We start from the raw sequence: 17,327 nt of genomic DNA on the forward strand, positions 1-17,327 counted from the left end.
AGAGCACTGTTCAGCTCTGGCTTACAGTGGTGTGGGGATTCAACCTGGGACCTTGGAGCTTCAGGAATGAGAGTGTTTTTGCATAACCATTATGCTATCTACCCCTGCCCTCTCTATATCCCTCCCCTCTCAATTTCTCTCTGTTCTATCAAATAAAATAAAGGGGAAGAAAAATAAGTTAAAAAATGGTCAGGAATAAAATAAAATAAAACAAGCAAGTGTGAGTTGCAGAGATCTGAGGGACACCCATTCAAGGTGACGTTGCCCTATGACCTTTCCCACACCCACTGGCAGGTGCTTGTCTATCTGTCATGTGCACTCAGGAAAGTCATCCGAGCTGCCTTGTTCTGTCCCTCCTCCCTCACAGCAAGGAGCAGCTCACTGACACCTTCGGGGGAAAGCCTGGGCGCAGGGCAGGACTGTCCTCACCAGGGGCCAGGTTATTTATAAGCCCAGCTGCTGCCAGTGCTCCTAGATCAGACCGGTTTGTGTCTCTGGTGCCAGTATCTTTTTTTCTTTTCCCAGTGTGGATCTGAATCTGAACAGAGCTGAGTAAACCCTGAATCAAACCACTGGGTCAATATTTGTTTCCCACCCAAAGTCAGGGCCTTGGAGGTTCAAATGTGTGTTGTGTCTCCCACTCTCTGGAGAGTAAATCCCCTCACCACTGGGAGGGAATCAATGGGGTTTTGGGGTGAGGGATGCTCCCACGAGCATCTGCCTGGACTCCTCTATGGTGTTCTTAGAAGGGGACCCCTTGGCACTCCGCTGGCTCATAGAGGACGGCCTACCTTGACAGCGCCTCCAGGAGGTGGGTCTTAGGGTCCTGATGTGTTCTTTCTTGAGTTCCTTTATCCATAAAAGAAAAAATATCTGCCTCTGAGGGTACCTGTCTTGCCATGCAATGAACCCAGGTTTGAGCTCCTTGGTATTCCACATGGAGTGTTATGTCACTAGAGCAAGCCTTGGTGCTGTGGTGTCTCCTTTAAAAACAGTGACGATATATATATATAAATTCTATTTTTATTAGTAAGAACTTAATTTAGGCTGGATTCATGATTACAAATCTTTTTTCCCTAAGATTTCTCTCTTCCTTTCCCTCTCTCCCTTCCTCTCTCCCCCTTTCTTTCCTCCTTCATTCCTTCTGTTCTCTCTTTTTCCACTAGGGTTATAGAGGGGCTCAATGTCTGTATGACACATCCCTTGCTCCCAGTGACAATCCCCCTCTTTTTAGATTTGATATGATTGAGAGGGGAGGGGGAGATAGAGAGAGAATGACATGTCCAAGTATCTGTCTGTCTGTCTGTCTATCTTGTCTGTCTATCTATCTTGTCTATCTATCTTGTCTATCTATCTATCTTGTCTGTCTATCTATCTTATCTGTCTATCTATCTTATCTGTCTATCTATCTTATCTATCTATCTTATCTATCTTGTCTATCTATCTTATCTGTCTATCTATCTTATCTGTCTATCTATCTATCTTATCTATCTATCTATCTTATCTATCTTGTCTATCTATCTATCTTGTCTATCTATCTATCTATCTATCTTGTCTATCTATCTATCTTGTCTATCTATCTATCTATCTTGTCTATCTATCTATCTATCTTGTCTATCTATCTATCTATCTTGTCTATCTATCTTGTCTATCTATCTAATTATCCATCTTCAAAAGCTTCACCACTTTTGAAAATTTCCCCCTGCAGGTGGGGACCTGGGGCTTGAATATGAGTCACTGAACTTTCCACCTTTCCACTTTGAACTTTTTCTTTCTCTTTTAAATATTTTATTTATTTATTTATTCCCTTTTGTTGTCCTTGTTTTATTGTTGTAGTTATTATTGTTGTTGTTATTGATGTCGTTGTTGTTGGATAGGACAGAGAGAAATGGAGGAGAGGAAGACAGAGAGGGGGAGAGAAAGACAGACACCTGCAGACCTGCTTCACTTCTGGGAGTATGGACCGAGGGTCATTGTGGGAGCTTTCTATTATTTCCTAGGAAGATTCCATTGGGAGTGGTTGTACGGGAGCTGAGCTGCATCATGCTGTGTGTCCACAAGGTAGCAGCAAACCCTATAGTTGTGTGTAGAAATTTTATGGAATGAGGGGAGTTCAGGATTTGTGGCCTGTGGATGTGAATCTTTGAATTGCCCAAGGATTCCAAAACCATCTGCTCTTTCAACTCAAATGTGATGACCCCGCAATTTACTTTCCAAGTGAAAAAGGTTTTTCCTTTGGTCTGGGAAGCTTCCATTAGGAGTTTGTGAATTTCTGTGCTCAGCTGCATTCTGCTGTGTGTCCACGAGAGGGCAGCACAAGAGCAGGACTGAGGCTTGTGGGCGGTGCCCTAACAGCACTGGCCAATAAGATCGCTGGCAGGATTTTGGGGCGTGTGCAAAAATTGCCTGGCCTATCAGTGTGCAGGCATTGTGCAGAGGGTGGGCTTCAAAAAACAGGGGGTCAGGTGGTCACCTGGCCCGCAGGCTGCTGGAGGGTTCCTGAGTGTCTCCTCCTGGCCAAAGCTGTAACAGATTTTTCAAATTGCCTTGGTATACAGGAGCCAGGCCCTCAGGTGAGGGGTGGAGCTGCGGTCTCCACTGGAAGCTCCTGGCTCAGCCAATGGAGGCACCCATCGTCCTTGCGTCTGTCAGTAGCAAGGGCCTGGGGAGCTTCTGCTTCCTGCTCAGAGAGCGACTTTGCATGGGACATCATGCATGCCCTCTTCTGGGAATCTCTCCGAGTGTGATGTGTGGACCCCTGCACACCAATGCTCAGGGCTGTGAGAGGCCACAGGAGCAATTCCCTTAGCCGGACCCAAAGGGTCGGGCTAAGGGGCTGGGTTCATCCACTATTGTTTGGTCGAACAGAGTTCCCATCCATGTTGAAAACACAGCTCTGCTTGGGTGCTTGCTGGGCTTGTCGTCTGCTGCCCCGAGCAGTGGACCGGGAGTCTGGAGGCTGGCCAGGATAATGGCCCCTGAATTCTGAGGGGTGCCCCAGCTTCCCCCGTGGGTGACAGTGTTTGGATGATAGTGAGGCATGGGACTGAATGGGGAACTCAGGAGAGCCAGACATGAGAGTCCCTTTGCATACGCATTCTTGCTTAGCCAGAGTCTGGGCTAGCTGGCTTGCGCTGACCACATGGGTTGTCTGGAGCTAGGTTGCAGCTGATGGTGGCTTCCTAGCAGCCATGCTCTGAGACTACTACAGGTGAGTTCAAGACACACACACACACACACACACACACACACACACACACACACTCCTGTCCTAGCCTGGTAAAACATCACATGGTGGCAAAGGCTGGGGTAGATCTGTGGGTATGGAGGAAAGCTGCTGCCTTACCGTCTCTACAACCCAGGATTGAACCTGTCATGAATGAACGCAGTGCAGGAGGTTTTGGCGCTCTGGTCTCTCCCAGCCTCTACTTCTGCATCTCTCTCATTCTCTGTCTATCTCTCACATGCTCTCACTCACTCTTTCTCCACGCATTAATATTTTGCTTATATACTTATTTTGCTGACAGACCCAGTTATACAAAGAGTTACCAGAGCACTGCTGAGCTCTGGCCTGTTGTGTTGGTCATTACACCTGGGCTACTGGAGCCTCAGCTTTGTAAGTCTCTCTGGCATAAGCCATAGTCTGTCTCCTCGTATCCATGCCTGTGTCTCTCAGAATTTATAATAAAGATATATATATATATATATATATATATATATATATCACCCAGAGAAGCAGCCAGGACTAGAGAGACTGGAAATTAAACCTGCAAGTTCACAGATCAGATATATGCTAACTATCACTGAACTTGTAAATATATATAATTTTTAGAATTGTTGACCCATATATTTGATCTTAATTCAGAATTATCACATTTGAACCAGACTCCTTTTTCATAAATAATTGGTCCCATAATTGGACCAGGATGCACTACAATTATAAATAATAGAACCTTCCAGGAGCATTTCTAATAGCATTTCTATCAGCATCCATATTGTAACTATCGTTGCACAGAACTTGCCTCTTTCTTTTCTAGCCTAAGGTTCAATATATATGCATTTGTTTTCTTTCTCCAGAAATCTCAGAATTTTTGGAAGCAGCCCTCACTTTATCAGCAGTCTGTCTAGATGATTCTTCCATAATCTGGTCTTCTTGTCATTTTCATTTTTTTAATTGTTTTTCAAAATCTTTCCCAAATCCTATTTATTTGCATGTTTATTTATCTAGTGAAATATCCTATGGGGAGTATTTTCTTCTGCTTGGTAGATATTGATTTATAATTGAAGGGAAATTTTGATGCACAATACATTTCCTGTCATGAAAACTACACATTCTCTTAGATTGTTCAAGATAGTGAAATCCAATGCACAATGAATGTGAACAGCATGGCTCTAAAGAATTGTCACTATTTTACTTAAAATGTTTTTTTTTTAACCTCAATAATTTACTGTTGTTTATTGGGGGATTAAGGCTTTACAATTAAGGGTCAAATGTAACAGTGGGAACAGGGGTAATATTTCTCACTTTCCATGTATTCCTGTACATTATTTTACATTTTATTTTTTTAAAATTTTTTTATTGGGGAATTAATATTTTACATTGAACAGTAAGTACAATAGTTTGTACATGCGTAACATTCCCCAGTTTCCCATATAACAATACAACCCCCACTAGGTCCTCTGAATCCTTCTTGGACCTGTATTCTCCCCACCCACCCACCCCAGAGTTTTTTACTTTGGTGCGATACGCCAATTCCATTTCAGGTTCTACTTCTGTTTTCCTTTCTGATCTTGTTTTTCAACTTCTGCCTGAGAGTGAGATCATCCCATATTCATCCTTCTCTTTCTGACTTATTTCACTTAACATGAATTTTTCTTTTTTTTTTTTATAAAAATATTTATTTTATTTATTTATTCCCTTTTGTTGCCCTTGTTGTTTTATTGTTGTAGTTATTATTGTTGTTGTCGTTGTTGGATAGGACAGAGAGAAATGGAGAGAGGAGGGGAAGACAGAGAGGAGGAGAGAAAGATAGACACCTGCAGACCTGCTTCACCGCCTGTGAAGCGACTCCCCTGCAGGTGGGGAGCCGGGGTTCGAACCGGGATCCTTATGCTGGTTCTTGTGCTTTGCGCCACCTGCGCTTAATCTGCTGCGCTACAGCCCGACTCCCAACATGAATTTTTCAAGGTCCATCCAAGATCGGCTGAAAACGGTGAAGTCACCATTTTTTACAGCTGAGTAGTATTCCATTGTGTATATATACCACAACTTGCTCAGCCACTCATCTGTTGTTGGACACCTGGGATACTTCCGGGTTTTGGCTATTACAAATTGTGCTGCCTTGGCTATTACAAATTGTGCTGCCAAGAACATATGTGTACACAGATCTTTTTGGATGGATGTGTTGGGTTCCTTAGGATATATTCCCAGGAGATGAATTGCAGGATCATAGGTCCATTTCTAGCCTTCTGAGAGTTCTCCAGACTGTTCTCCACAGAGGTTGTACAAATTTACATTCCCACCAGCAGTGTAGGAAGGTTCCCTTGACTCCACAGCCTCTCCAGCATTTGCTGCTGTTACCTTTTCTGATGTCTGACATTCTCACAGGAATGAAGTGGTATCTCATTGTTGTCTTTATTTGCATTTCTCTGACAATCAGAGACTTGGAGCATTTTTTCATGTGTTTCTCGGCCTTTTGGATCTCTTCTGTGGTGAATATACTGTCCATGTCCTCCCCCCATTTTTGAGTGGGGTTATTTGTTTTGTAGAGTTTGGCAAGCTCTTCATATATGTTGGTTATTAAACTCTTATCTGATGTATGGCATGTAAAGATCTTCTCCCATTCTGTGAGGGGTCTCTTGGTTTGGGTAGTGGTTTCTTTTGCTGTGAAGAAGCTTTTTAATTTGATGTAATCCCATAGGTTTATACTTGCCTTAGTCTTCTTTGTAATTGGATTTGTTTCATTGAAGATGTCTTTGAAATTTATGTGGAAAAGAGTTCTGCCAATATTTTCTTCTAAGTTTGTGGTCTAACATCCAAGTCCTTGTTCCACTTGGAATTTACTTTTGTATTTGGTGAAATACAGTGGTTCAGTTTCATTCTTCTGCATGTTTTAACCCATTGTTTCCAACACCATTTGTTGAAGAGACTCTGCTTTCCCCATGTAATAGTCTGGGCCCCTTTGTCAAAGATTAGATGTCCACAGGTGTGGGGGCTCACTTCTGGGCTCTCAATTCTATTCCACTGATCAGTGTGTCTATTCATGTTCCATTATCAAGCAGTTTTGATGACAATGGCCCTATAATACAGTTTGAGATCTGGGAGTGTGATGTCTCTGGTTCTGTTCTTTTTTCTAAAGATTGTTTTGGCAATTCTAGGTCTTTTCTGGTTCCAGATAGATATTTGTAGCATTTGTTCTATTTTCCTAAAAAATGTACTTGGGATCTTGATGGGGATAGCATTAAATTTGTAGATGGCTCTGAGTAGTATATTCATTTTGATGATGTTAATTCTTTTTTTTTAAAATATTTGTTTTATTTATTTATTCCCTTTTATTGCCCTTGTTGTTTTGTTGTTGTAGTTATTATTGTTGCTGTCGTTGTTGGATAGGACAGAGAGAAATGGAGAGAGGAGGGGAAGACAGAGAGGGGGAGAGAAAGACAGACACCTGCAGACCTGCTTCACCGCCTGTGAAGCGACTCCCCTGCAGGTGGGGAGCCGGGGTGATGATGTTAATTCTACTGACCCATGAACATGGAATATCTTTCCACTTCTTTGTGTCTTTTTCAATTTCTTTGAGTAGTGACTCATAATTTTCAGTATACAAGTCTTTCACTTTTCTGGTTAGGTTTACTCCTAGATATTTTATTGTTTTTGTTGCTATAGTAAAAGGAATTTATTTCTGGCTTTCAATTTCTTCTAACTTAGTGTTTGCATAGAGGAATGCCACTGACTTTTGAATGTTAATTTTGTAGCCTGACACATTACTGTATTGCCTGAGTATTTCCAAAAGCTTCTTGCTGGATTCCTTAATTTTTTCTGTGTATACTATATCATGTCATCTGTAAATAGGGAGAGTGACTTCTCTTCCAATCTGTATCCCTTTAATTCCTTGCTCCTGCCTGACTGCTATGGCAAGAACTTCCAACACTATGTTGAATAGTAATGGTGATAGTGGGCAGCCCTGTCTGGTACCTGATCTGAGGGGAAATGCTTCCAGTTTTTCACCATTGAGTATGATGTTGGCTATAGGTTTGCTATATATAGACTCCACTATCTTCAGGAATTTTCCATCTATTCCCATATTTATAGTGTTTTGATCATAAAGGGATGTTGTATTTTGTCAAAGGCTTTCTCTGCATCTATTGATATGACCATGTGGTTTTTGGTCTTGCTTTTGTTGATGTGGTGGATCACATTGATTGATTTACGTATATTAAACCAACCTTCCATGCCTGGGATAAGCCCCACTTGGTCATGATGAACAATCTTTTTGATATACTGCTGTATCCAGTTGGCTAGAATTTTGTTCAGTATTTTCGCATCTATGTTCATCAGAGATATTGGTCTGTAGTTTTCTTTTTTGGTTGTGTCCCTGTCTGCTTTTGGTATCAGGGTGATGTTGGCTTCATAGAAGCTGGCAGGGAGTATTCCAGTGTCTTCAATCTTCTGGAAGACTTTTAAAAGTAGAGGTATTAGTTCTTCTTTGAAGGTTTTGTAGAATTCATTTGTAAAACCATCTGGTCCAGGACTTATTTTTGGGGAGATTTTTGATAACTTTCAATTTCATTAGCTGTGATGGGCCTGTTCATGTTATCCACTTCCTCTTGACTTAGTTTTGGAAGTTGGTAGGTATCTAGGAAATTGTCCATTTCTTCCAGGTTCTCTAGCTTGGTGGCATATAGTTGTTCATAGAAGCCTCACATGATATGTTGAATTTCTGCAGTGTCTGTTGTGATATCTCCTCTTTCATTTACTATCCGATTTATTTGGGTTTTCTCCCTTTTTTGTTTTGTGAGTATGGCTAAAGGTTTGTCGATTTTGTTTCCTCTTTCGAAGAACCAACATTTACTTTCATTGATCTTTTGTATGGTTTTCTTATTCTCAGTGTTATTGATTTCTGCTCTAACTTTAGTGATTTCTGTCCTTCTGGTTGCTTTAGGGTTCCTTTGTCGTTCTTCTTCTAGGTCTTTAAGATGTGCAATCAGGCTGTTTGTGCTTTTTCTTGTTTCCTACTGTGCGCTTGTATAGCTATGAACTTCCCTCTCAGTACTGCCTTAGCTGTGTCCCAAATATTTTGATAGCTTGTGTCTTCATTTTCATTGAACTATGAAAACATTTTGATTTCTTCATTTATTTCCTCTTTTACCCAGAGGTTATTAAGAAGTGTACTATTGAGCTTCCACATTTTGGGACTATTACTAATCTTTTCTTGATTGTCAAGTGTTATGGTTTAGTTCCACTGTGGTCTGAGAAGATTCTTGGGATGATTTCAATGCTCTTGAATTTGCTGATGCTGTCTTTGTGGCCTAACATATGATCTATCCTTGAGAATGACCCATGTGGATTTGAGTAAAATGTGTATTCCAGTTTCTTGGGATGAATGACTCTGAAAATGTCCAATAGTTCTAGTTTATCTATCTCTTCATTCAGCTCCCTTATATCTTTGATTTTCTGCCTGGATGATCTGTCAAGTTGAGAGAGTGGGGTGTTGAAGTTCCCTACTATGACTGTGTTGCTCTTAATATATTGTTGTCGCTCTTTCAGTAGACGTTTGATGTATTTAGATGGCTTCTCATTGTGTGCATAGATGTTAATAATTGTTAAGTCCTCTTGATTGATGGATCCTCTGAGCATTAAGTAGTGTCCATTCCTATCTTTTTTAATCTTATCTATTTTAAAGTCTATCATGTCAGATATGAGAATAGCTGCTCCTGCCCTTTTTTGTGGGCCATTGGCTTGTATGATAGTTTTCCATCCTTTCACTTTAAGTCTGTGTTTGTCTTGTTGAGTTAGGTGAGTTTCCTGTAGACAACATATTGTTGGGTTGTGTTTTCTGATCCATCTTCCTACTCTGTCTTTTGATAGGTGAATTCAGGCCATTGACATTTATTGACATCAAAGATTGAAGATATTTTAACACCATTCTTGTAGAGTTTTAGAGTGTTCTGATATATGTCCTATTTATGATGGTCTGACTGTTTATAGAAGACCTTTCAGAACTTCTTTCAGGGCAGGCTTGGTGATAGTTGATTCCTTCAACTGTTGCTTGTCTGAGAAGGTTTTGATGCTTCCATCTAGTCTGAATGACAGTCTAGCAGGATACAGTAGTCTTGGTTGAAAGCCTTTCTCATTGAGCACTTGATAGATATCTTGCCATTGTCTTCTGGCCTGTAGTGTTTGTGTGGAGAAGTATGCTGCTAATCTTAATGGGTTTTCCTCTGTAGGTGACTCTTTCTCTTGCAGCCTTCAGGATCCTTTCTTTATCCTTATTCCTTTCTATTCTAAATATCATGTGTCTTAGTGTCTTTAAGTCTGGGTTAATTCTGTTTGGGACCCTCTGGGCTTCTTGAATCTTTATGTCTTTGATGTTGTCTAGACTAGAGAAGTTTTCAGCTATTATGGCCTGAAGAATGCTTTCTTCCTCTCCTTCTCTTTCTTCCTCTGGTAAGCCAATAGTACGTATATTGTTTCTTTTGAAGTCATCCCATAGGTCTCTGTTGTTGTTTTCAGCATCTCTTAATCTGTTTTTGAGATCTCTTACTTCTTTTTTAGTTGTCTCTAATTCATCCTCGATCTTGCTAATTCAGTCTTCAGCCTAATTGATTCTATTCTCTGCCCTCTACTGTTTTCTGGAGTTCATCTATTTTGTGACCCTGTTCTGATACTGTTTTAGCTTGTTCAGCTAGTTGTGTTCTTAGCTCAGCTATTTCAGCTTTCAGTTCTCTAATAACCTTGAGATAGTTAGTGTTTTCTTCCAGAGTCTCATTTATTGTTCCTGTATTTCTGATTACAATTCTTTCAAACTCTTTTTTTTTTTTTTTTTTTTGTGGTGGTGTGGGGGACTGAACCTGGGACCTCAAAGCTTCAGGCCTGGGAGTCTTTTTGCATTACTGTTATGCTATCCCCCTGCTCTAGAAATTTTATTTTATTTATTTCCAAGGCCTATTTAGTTTTTTTTTTAAACAAAATTACTTATGGCCTGCAGTGTAATTCCACATTAATCCCACCACCAGAGTTCTGTGTCTCCATTCCCTCCGTTGGAAACCACAGTTCTACCAAGGTCACAGCTATGGGCTAACCACTATTCCTATAACCATCTGTCTATATTTATATATACTTGCCCGTTTTTTCTATGGCCTTGCCTTTTCTTCCTTTCTTTTTTTTTATTTTTTTTATTTTTTTTTTATTTAAGAAAGGATTAATTAACAAAACCATAGGGTAGGAGGGATACAACTCCACACAATTCCCACCGCCCAATCTCCATATCCCACCCCCTCCCCCGATAGCTTTCCCATTCTCTATCCCTCTGGGAGCATGGACCCAGGGTCATTGAGGGTTGCAGAAGGTAGAAGGTCTGGCTTCTGTAATTGCTTCCTCGCTGAACATGGGCGTTGACTGGTCGGTCCATACTCCCAGTCTGCCTCTCTCTTTCCCTAGTAGGATGGGTCTCTGGGGAAGCTGAGCTCCAGGACACATTGGTGTTGTCTTCAATCCAGGGAAGTCTGGCCGGCATCCTGATGACACCTGGAACCTGGTGACTGAAAAGAGAGTTAACATACAAAGCCAAACAAATTGGTGAGCAATCATGGACCCAAAGCTTGGAAAAGTGGAGAGGAAGTATTAGGGAGGTACTCACTGCCAACTCTAGTATACTTCTGCTTTCTTACTTTGGTGCCATACTCCAAACTCAGTCAATTTCTGCTTTGCGTTTCTACTTCTTCTTTTTTTTTTTTTTACATGCATAACATTCCCCAGATTCCCATTTAGCAATACAACCCCCACTATTACATTCATCATTTTTCATGGACCTGTATTCTCCCCACCCACCCACCCACCCACCCCAGAGTCTTTTACTTTGGTGTAATACTCCAATTCCATTTCAGGTTCGACTTGTGTTTTCTTTTCTAATCTTGTTTTTCAACTTCGGCCTGAGAGTGAGATCATCCCATATTCATCCTTCTGTTTCTGACTTATTTCACTCAACATGATTTTTTCAAGGTCCATCCAAGATCGGCTGAAAACGGTGAAGTCACCATTTTTTACAGCTGAGTAGTATTCCATTGTGTATATATACCACAACTTGCTCAGCCACTCATCTGTTGTTGGACACCTGGGTTGCTTCCAGGTTTTGGCTATTACAAATTGCGCTGCCAAGAACATATGTGTACACAGATCTTTTTGGATGGATGTGTTGGGTTCCTTAGGATATATCCCCAGGAGGGGAATTGCAGGGTCATAGGGTAGGTCCATTTCTAGCCTTCTGAGAGTTCTCCAGACTGTTCTCCACAGAGGTTGGACCAATTGACATTCCCACCAGCAGTGCAGGAGGGTTCCTTTGACCCCACATCCTCTCCAGCATTTGCTGCTGTTACCTTTTCTGATGTGTGACATTCTCACAGGAGTGAAGTGATATCTCATTGTTGTCTTGATTTTCATTTCTCTGACAATCAGAGACTTGGAGCATTTTTTCATGTGTTTCTCGGCCTTTTGGATCTCTTCTGTGGTGAATATTCTGTCCAATTCCTCCCCCCATTTTTGGATGGGGTTATTTGTTGTCTTATTGTTGAGTCTGGTAAGCTCTTTATATATGTTGGTTATTAAACTCTTATCTGATGTATGGCATGTAAAGATCTTCTCCCATTCTGTGAGGGGTCTCTTGATTTGGGTAGTGGTTTCTTTTGCTGTGAAGAAGCTTTTTAATTTGATGTAGTCCCATAGGTTTATACTTGCCTTAGTCTTCCTTGTAATTGGATTCGTTTCATTGAAAATGTCTTTAAAATTTATGCGGAAAAAAGTTCTTCCAATATTTTCCTCTAAGTATCTGATAGTTTCTGGTCTAACATCCAAGCCCTTGATCCACTTGGAATTTACTTTTGTATTTGGTGAAATACAGTGATTCAGCTTCATTCTTCTGCATGTTTCAACCCATTGTTTCCAACACCATTTGTTGAAGAGACTCTGCTTTCCCCATGTAATAGTCTGGGCCCCTTTGTCAAAGATTAGATGTCCATAGGTGTGGGGCCTCATTTCTGGGCTCTCAATTCTATTCCACTGGTCAGTGTGTCTGTACATGTTCCAGTACCAAGCAGTTTTGATGACAATGGCCCTATAATATAGTTTGAGATCTGGCAGTGTGATGCCTCCGGTTCTGTTCTTTTTTCTCAAGATTGTTTTGGCAATTCTAGGTCTTTTCTGGTTCCAGATAAACATTTGTAGCATTTGTTCTATTCTCCTAAAAAATGTGCTTGGGATCTTGATGGGGATAGCATTAAATTTGTAGATGGCTCTGGGTAATATATTCATTTTGATGATGTTAATTCTTCCAACCCATGAGCATGGAATATCTTTCCACTTCTTTGTGTCTTTTTCAATTTCTTTGAGTAGTGACTCATAATTTTCAGTATACAAGTCTTTCACTTCTTTGGTTAGGTTTATTCCTAGATATTTTATTGTTTTTGTTGCTATAGAAAAAGGAACTGATTTCTGGATTTCAATTTCTTCTAACTTAGTGTTTGCATAGAGGAATGCCACTGACTTTTGAATGTTAATTTTATAGCCTGACACATTACTGTATTGCCTGATGATTTCCAAAAGCTTCTTGCTAGATTCCTTAGGTTTTTCCATGTATACTATCATGTCATCTGCAAATAAGGAGAGTTTGACTTCTTCTCTTCCAATCTGTATTCCTTTAATTCCTTGCTCCTGCCTGATTGCTATGGCAAGAACTTCCAACACTATGTTGAATAGTAATGGTGATAGTGGGCAGCCCTGTCTAGTACCTGATCTGAGGGGAAATGCTTCCAGTTTTTCACCATTGAGTATGATGTTGGCTGTAGGTTTGCTATATATAGACCCCACTATCTTCAGGAATTTTCCATCTATTCCTATTTTTTGTAGTGTTTTGATCATAAAGGGATGTTGTATTTTGTCAAAGGCTTTCTCTGCATCTATTGATATGACCATGTGGTTTTTGGTCTTGCTTTTGTTGATGTGGTGGATCACATTGATTGATTTACGTATATTAAACCAACCTTGCATGCCTGGGATAAACCCCACTTGGTCATGATGAACAATCTTTTTGATATACTGCTGTATCCGGTTGGCTAGAATTTTGTTCAATATTTTCGCATCTATGTTCATCAGAGATATTGGTCTGTAGTTTTCTTTTTTGGTTGTGTCCCTGTCTGCTTTTGGTATCAGGGTGATGTTGGCTTCATAGAAGCTGGCAGGGAGTATTCCAGTGTCTTCAATCTTCTGGAAGACTTTTAAAAGTAGAGGTATTAGTTCTTCTTTGAAAGTTTTGTAGAATTCATTTGTAAAACCATCTGGTCCAGGACTTTTATTTTTGGGAAGATTTTTGATAACTGTTTCAATTTCATTAGCTGTGATGGGCCCGTTCATGTTATCCACTTCCTCTTTACTTAGTTTTGGAAGTTGGTAGGTATCTAGGAAATCATTCATTTCTTCCAGGTTCTCTAACTTGGTGGCATATAGTTGTTCATAGAAGCCTCGCATGATATGTTGAATTTCTGCAGTGTCTGTTGTGATTTCTCCTCTTTCATTAACTATCCGATTTATTTGGGTCTTCTCCCTTTTTTGTTTTGTGAGTCTGGCTAAAGGTTTGTCGATTTTGTTTCCTCTTTCGAAGAACCAACATTTACTTTCATTGATCTTTTGTATGGTTTTCCTATTCTCAATGTTATTTATTTCTGCCCTAACTTTAGTAATTTCTGTCCTTCTGGTTGCTTTAGGGTTCCTTTGTTGTTCTTCTTCTAGGTCTTTAAGATGTGCAATCAGGTTGTTTATTTGTGCCTTTTCTTGTTTCCTAATGTGTGCTTGTATAGCTATGAACTTCCTTCTTAGGACTGCTTTAGCTGTGTCCCAAATATTTTGATAGCTTGTGTCTTCATTTTCATTGAACTCTCGAAACATTTTGATTTCTTCCTTGATTTCCTCTTTGACCCAGAAGTTGTTAAGAAGTGTACTGTTGAGCTTCCACATTTTGGCACTGTTACTAATCTTTTGTTGATTGTTAAGTGTTAGTTTAATTCCACTGTGGTCTGAGAAGATGCTTGGGATGATTTCAGTGCTCTTGAATAGGCTGATGCTGTCTTTGTGGCCTAACATATGGTCTATCCTTGAGAATGATCCATGTGGATTTGAGTAAAATGTGTATTCCAGTTTCTTGGGATGAATGACTCTGAAAATGTCCAATAGTTCTAGTTTATCTATCTCTTCATTTAGCTCCCTTATGTCTTTACTGATTTTCTTCCTGGATGATCTGTCAAGTTGAGATAGTGGGATGTTGAAGTCCCCTACTATGATTGTGTTACTGTTAATATATTGCTGTAGCTCTTTCAGTAGAAGTTTGATGTATTTAGATGGCTTCTCATTGGGTGCATAGATATTAATAATTGTTAAGTCCTCTTGATTGACTGATCCTCTGAGCATTAAGTAGTGTCCATTCCTATCTTTTTTAATCTTATCTATTTTAAAGTCTATCATGTCAGATATGAGAATAGCTGTTCCTGCCCTTTTTTGTGGGCCATTGGCTTGAATGATAGTTTTCCATCCTTTCACTTTAAGTCTGTGTTTGTCTTGTTGCGTTAGGTGAGTTTCCTGTAGACAACATATTGTTGGGTTGTGTTTTCTGATCCATCTTCCTACTCTGTGTCTTTTAATAGGTGAATTCAGGCCATTCACATTTATTGATATCAAAGATTGAAGATATTTTAACGCCATTCTTGTAGAGTTTTAGAGTGTTTTGATATATGTCCTATTTGTGGTGGTCTGGTTGTTTATAGGAGACCTTTCAGGACTTCTTTCAGGGCAGGCTTGGTGATGGTTGCTTCCTTCAACTGTTGCTTGTCTGAGAAGGTTTTGATGCTTCCATCTAGTCTGAATGACAATCTAGCAGGATATAGTATTCTTGGCTGAAAGCCTTTCTCATTGAGCACTTGATAGATATCTTGCCATTGTCTTCTGGCCTGTAGTGTTTGTGTGGAGAAGTATGCTGCTAATCTTAATGGGTTTTCCTCTGTAGGTGACTCTTTCTCTTGCAGCCTTCAGGATCCTTTCTTTATCCTTATTCCTTTCTATTCTAAATATCATGTGTCTTAGTGTCTTTAAGTCTGGGTTAATTCTGTTTGGGACCCTCTGGGCTTCTTGAATCTTTATGTCTTTGATGTTGTCTAGACTAGAGAAGTTTTCAGCTATTATGGCCTGAAGAATGCTTTCTTCCTCTCCTTCTCTTTCTTCCTCTGGTAAGCCAATAGTACGTATATTGTTTCTTTTGAAGTCATCCCATAGGTCTCTGTTGTTGTTTTCAGCATCTCTTAATCTGTTTTTGAGATCTCTTACTTCTTTTTTAGTTGTCTCTAATTCATCCTCGATCTTGCTAATTCAGTCTTCAGCCTAATTGATTCTATTCTCTGCCCTCTACTGTTTTCTGGAGTTCATCTATTTTGTGACCCTGTTCTGATACTGTTTTAGCTTGTTCAGCTAGTTGTGTTCTTAGCTCAGCTAGTTCAGCTTTCAGTTCTCTAATAACCTTGAGATAGTTAGTGTTTTCTTCCAGAGTCTCATTTATTGTTCCTGTATTTCTGATTACAATTCTTTCAAACTCTTTACTCACTCCTGTGATTATTTCCTTAGGTAATGTTTGGATGTTGAACTCATTTTGTGCTTCACCCTTTGGGGGGCTTTTAGCTGGACTCTTGTCCTGGTTCATTTCTCCAATATTTCTTCTTGTTGGCTTACCCATTTTATATGTTATGAGTTCCCTCTCTTAGTACTTTTCAAATTACTGATTACTATTTCCTGGATTGACTTGTGTCTAAGTAAAGTAATTAAAGGGTTCACAGTAGTGGAAGTTAACATTTTCAATAGTATTTTAATCCCTGAGTTGGGGCTCAGTGATTTAAAAAGTGATTTTTTTTCTTCTCTGTAGGCTATGGGAGCCTGAGGGCTTCTAAACTATAAGTAGGATTCTTAATCACTGACTCCTGACCAAGATAAGGCAGGGTGTGGCAGAGATAGTCCATTGGTTATGCAAAGAGACTTTTACAGCCACCAAGGTATAGTCTTCTCCTGAGTTTCCTGGTTAGATCTCTGAGTTTACTGATTAGATCTCTGTCCCCCGGTGTCCCTCCCTGCTGCTGCTCCAGATTCTGAGGGCAGTAGCAATGGAGACTCAGAGTTGCACTTGGTGAGTCTCTGGGGAGTCCTCTCCTCCGTTCAGCTGTCCTCTTGTTGGTGGAGCAGACTGGAGGTGGTGTCTCAACTGATAAACTGCTGAACTGTTAGCAGTCACTTAATCTCTCCCTAGGCTCCTCTGTCACCAGCGACACATGTTTGCACTCACCAGTGATTTGGTGGGTTCCTGTAGTCGTTCTAGTCCTGTCTTGTTTCGGTCCCAGGTGGTCTCCTTTGGTATTCCTAGTTGATCCGGGAGAGGAGAGGAGATGAGAGAAACAGATCTGCTGCTGCTTGTAGCCCTGCCTCCGGAAGTCTCCTAGAAGTTTATCTTTTTATAGTGATATTGTTACCTGATATTTTGATGGAAGTGTGTTAAAATGATAAAAGTATAGAAAAATGAAACTAAGTGGCTGGTGAGACAGCATAATGGTTCTGGCAAAAGACTCTCAGGCCCTGCAGTCCCAGGTTTGATCCCTAGCACCACCATCAGCCAGAGCTGAGCAGGGCTGTTAACTCTCTCCCTGTCTATTTCTCTCCCATGTCTCTGTTTCTCTTTCATTAAAAAAATTGTAGAAACCAAACCTAAGGAGTTAAGTTTAGACATGCTATAAAACTTAAGTAACTCAAGAGTAATAGTTTTAAATCTTTACTTTTGAAAAAAATTTAATTTGGGGAATAATTCAGTGTTGAAAATTGAGTTTAAAGTGCAGAAAGTCCTCACTGTCCTTGCCTCTGATATGCAAAGACCCACTGTCTATCAGCTTCACACATTTCAGTGATTTATTGGTTATGATCAGTAAACCGCCTCTGACACATCACTACCACCCATTACAATTTGTGTTAAAGTTTACCCTTGGTGTTGTACATTCTGTGAGTATGAACCAGTGTTCGACAGTTCCAAGAACAC

Source organism: Erinaceus europaeus, chromosome 8 (assembly GCF_950295315.1).
Source record: "Erinaceus europaeus chromosome 8, mEriEur2.1, whole genome shotgun sequence".
Classification (NCBI taxonomy): domain Eukaryota; kingdom Metazoa; phylum Chordata; class Mammalia; order Eulipotyphla; family Erinaceidae; genus Erinaceus; species Erinaceus europaeus.